Below are 4,341 nucleotides of genomic sequence, written 5' to 3'. Positions count from 1 at the left end.
CAGGTGTTATTTTTAAATGAATGCAGAAGTATTAAACTCTAATAATAGCAACATTGTGGCTTAGTTAAAAAGCTCAATACATTGACATTGCTATCAGTCTTGCATAGTGTAGTGTACCATTAATAATGATGGTAAGAAAGTAAGATTTCTTTCTCCCTGAGAAACATAAAGCTAAAGCCAGGAGACACACGAGATTCTACGGCCTAAACACACAAGATAACGTTTTAATTAGTGACAAGCAATAAGTTTGTCCTGATAGATGATTACTGCCAGCCATTTAGATTTTAACCATTTTCCATGACCCTGGTTTAAATAAAGATTTTATAGCCAAAATACAATATCCAACTCCGACTAGTCATGTGAAACCCTGAAAAAAATGTAAAATGTTCATACACATTGTTTGGTGGCTTTACGGGAAACATTGATGAGGCAAGTGGAGAAGTGGGAATGCCATAACCCTCACATGACACCCAACAAATCATCAGTAGTGGAAGAGTGGGGGATGGCCGATGTGTTCATTTCTGCAAAGGATAAAAGAATGGGTGATTACTCAACTGATAATGGCAATCACAAATTATATAAAATCCACAGAGATTAGTAATTTTAAAGGGGGCTGGACTAGACTAGGGCTGGAAGATTTGACCTAAAATCAAAATCCCGTGAACATTTTACCGCGATTACAACTAATGAATGATTTAGTTTTTTTTGCCCTCCTAGTTCACTGACCAGGCTTGTACCGCAAACATGCTCGACTATTGTAGGTGGGGTGGTTTTTTTAGACTCACAAATGTCAAAAAACAATTAAGTAAATGTTAATTGATAAGATAATGTTGAGGTGCACACAACAGACGTACTCCCCCTAAATTTGGCATATTGCCACTGCTCACTGAATGAGTGCCGCTACTAATATTTCACATGATCAATTAATATCAATGTGCATTAATCTCGTATAACAGTGTTGTGTGCATGTGACCAAATGTGAGAGAGTGAGCAGCTGAAAGTGACGGTGAAAGTGAGCGAGGTTGTTAAGTGTGGCAGTAAATGATCAGTGTGGGTCAAAGTGTGTCCATAAATAAATGCTGCTGGAAAATGAAGGCAGTTAGCACTAGCTAACATCTCCCTGTGCTCCAGACTCTGGGAGCTGAGCAGGACGGATACACTGACTACACAGTTTTTTAAGGCGAAAGTACATAAACACACACACACAGGTGGACATTTTAACAGGAAATAAAACAACTAAATAACTGAAATGGTAAAATTACAGCTGTTAGAGCTCGGAATTTGGGTTTCAATTACTTCAATTAGACGTCCAGCCCTAGAGGAGAGACATCATGAAAAACTCCCCTTTTCTCTCCCCATTTGGGTATCAAACTGAAATAAGACAACCCAGACAGATTTTTGTGGGTTGCCTAGATCACAAAACATGTGCTTCAACAAGCCATTCAGATTTGGTTCTCCTTCCTATGTCACATGCAGGCTTATTAGAATATAAGATAAAATAAGATACAACTTTATTAAACCACCGCCTTCCCCATCTGAGTATCCCCACTCAAGGTTAAGTACCATCTTTGCAAAGCAGTGGCATATTTTTCTCGCAAGCCAATCAGAGCAGACTGAATGGAGCGTTTCAAAAAGAGGGTAAATACAGATTTACCACGGTTAATGCCTCTCTGGCCATGGCACGTTCTTTGCAGCCACCTCCACGGTCAGAGGCCAGGTTGAACCAGCGGATGGCGTGCTGGTTAATTTTGTTGTCCGATGCGCTGCTAGCAGCTTGGTTCTTCCGTACAGCCTCTGTTAAGAGAGAAAGTCAATTGGTTGATGAGCTGTCATTAACAGACATTTTGAAAATGACCTGTAAGCCAAGCTAATAACCAACTTTTTTGAGAAATGCTTTAGAGGGTTGAAAAAAGTACTCAATGCCCATGTTTACTATTGTTGGTGTGGCAGTAGACCAAATTTTCTATAGCATTTAATTTAGTAACTCAAAACAAATAGAATTTCACTTATGAATAACTAATTATTAAAAAAATCATACTGATTATGAACTGAACAATTATCAAATCACATCTGGATTGTATTGGATCAGCCTTAAATCTCAGTGCATCTTATCATTACAAATTTATCTGTGTGGATTCTGTATCAGGTCATGGAAAGGCATTGGCGGGTACCAACATTTCCACAGTATCTCCAGGCAGAGGACATTTAGGGGAATCACGTTTAGTAAAAAAGTAAAAGCTCAATTCAACTCCATGTAAAACATTACAGCAAACAAGCTTCTCGTGCTTTTATTTTGCTGGCAAATCTACAAAGAGGAAGTGATTATGTGAGTAACCGGTGCTGTCATGACCGAGATCTATTTCACCACCGCTATCAAAGTATTTTTTTATTTTTTGGCTTTAAAGTTACATCCCTGATATATTAAAATATACTATTTAAATATTTTATTTTACATAAAAATTTGTTCTCATCTACTAGTCACCTCCACATGTAATACGTATACTAAAATACTTACTGATCAACAGAGTTCTTGTTAGCATTTCTTTAATATATTTATTTTCCCTTTACTCCTTTCCAATTAATCTGTTTGGCCACTGTGTTTGAGAAAACCATTGAAAGTATATTCCAAGATTGAACAGTAAATACTATTAACAGAATGTTCTGTGAAAGTTGCTAAAATAAGGATGAAAGAGCACTGTATGCAGATCGGTGGTGAAGTTACTAGTACAGCAGAGCTGACCGGAAGTCAGACAAAATGTAAAAAGTAGTCAAAACACACAAAACATTTTTTACATTTGAGAGTTATGTGTAACGTTACCTGTATCTATATAATCATATGAAAAGGACAATAAAAAAATTAAGACCTTTGTAAATAAATGTAAGAGCCTTATTGAGAATATTAAATTCAATGAGTTTTTAAATTATTTTAAGACCCAGTGGGTAACGTTGCCCTGCATGAAAAAATGACCCCAGGAGCTCAGCTCTGCTAATGTTACAGGTTTGCACTGCATTGTGATTTTGGAACAAACCACAGTGGTAGTAACGTTATGTCAAAGCCTGCAACAAACAAATGTGAGGCAAATTAAAAAGAATGAATAATGCTGATTGTACCACTGCCAGCCATCTCAGTGTACTGATATCATGAACCTCATTGTAATTTTTAACTGTACAATTTTATTAATTACTGAGAACCATCAGCCTCTAGACAAAATAACATTTCTTACAGCTCCTGACAGAAATCTGAGGGTAAACACTTGGTAAGCTTAACATAGCACACTATATCCCTCAGAAAACGCCCCAAATAAATATCCAGAATGAATCAGGAACTGCTCCTCAACCATAATACCGCAGTGTGATTTCATACAAAGTCAATTAAAAGACATGGAGAGATGCGATTTCCCGCCCATAGACCTTATTTGTCATAATGAATTTACGTTTTGATTAATGTCAGATGAAAATTCCAACTTCTTTAGATGGCTTTGATTTTTTAAACACTTAACTTACCTATCATAACTTTATGCTTAAATATAGCCAAGATTTGAAAATCAAAGCCAAAAATACTTAAATTAACTTACCCTATAATCCCGGGCTCTCAGCCAGGGGTGAAGAATAGATTGAACCTAAAAAAGGAGACAGGTGCTGTCAGTTGGTGCTGTTGGAAACTAACGTTACAACATCGTTGTAAGTTAACTAACGTTAAACAGCATTAATGTTTTATGCTAGCTGCACACAAAGTTGTTTATTAATGCTAGCTAGCTTAGCTATCTGTTCATTCAGTTAATTTAGCTAACCCAGCTAAAAAGCTAACGTTAGCCAATGCCTCTTCAACAGTTTTAGCTATTTTAAGAAGTTAAAACCCGGTCAAAACATTCCGATGTGACGATGTTAACAAGCATTACACCACTATTAAAAACAATCTCACTAAACTGTTTGACTGTAACATCGTTCAACTTACCGTTATAAACTCTTTCCCCAAAGCTTCCAGTCCGAACTGATCCAAAGAAAGGCAAACAGTTCGTGCGCTCGTTCTGACGAGTCCAGGGCAGAACTATTATGATTCCGCCGACTGATGGAGGCTCACGCCCACTCCTGAGTGTACACAGACTACATGCGGGCCGTATCTGGAACGGGGCAGTAAAATGGGCGTGACTGTTACACGGATCTGCCGGTTTGGAGGCGGATTCGGCCCAGAGTCAGCTGCTATCTGGGTAAACAACCACTACACAAACGCATGGCTCAAGACAGAAGGGCCAATTCCTCAGGTCAAGACTCTGCAGTCTACTTACATCTGAAGGACAGGGACACTCGTTTGAGGACCACCAGGTGCACATTTTAGACCGA

At 38.1% G+C, this 4,341-nt stretch overlaps 1 long non-coding RNA gene across 2 annotated transcripts; it reads right to left on the bottom strand.

Moving 5' to 3' along the window:
- Positions 1–333: 333 nt before the first annotated feature.
- Positions 334–4,014, bottom strand: LOC119886469. Of its 2 annotated transcripts, none has more exons than XR_005441488.1 (3): positions 3,956–4,014; positions 1,655–1,792; positions 334–521 (listed from the first exon to the last, which is right to left on the bottom strand). It is a non-coding gene; the product is annotated as an uncharacterized LOC119886469 (long non-coding RNA). The 2 variants fall into 2 exon arrangements; XR_005441489.1 differs by lacking the exon at positions 3,956–4,014 and adding an exon at positions 3,576–3,605.
- Positions 4,015–4,341: the final 327 nt, after the last annotated feature.

This window comes from Micropterus salmoides, unplaced genomic scaffold (genome assembly GCF_014851395.1).
Source record: "Micropterus salmoides isolate LMB-PRFRI ecotype aquatic unplaced genomic scaffold, ASM1485139v1 Ms_hic_scaffold_4, whole genome shotgun sequence".
Lineage (NCBI taxonomy): Eukaryota > Metazoa > Chordata > Actinopteri > Centrarchiformes > Centrarchidae > Micropterus > Micropterus salmoides.
Note: the sequence above shows the minus strand (reverse complement) of the source record. Positions and strands in the feature narration are given on the sequence as shown.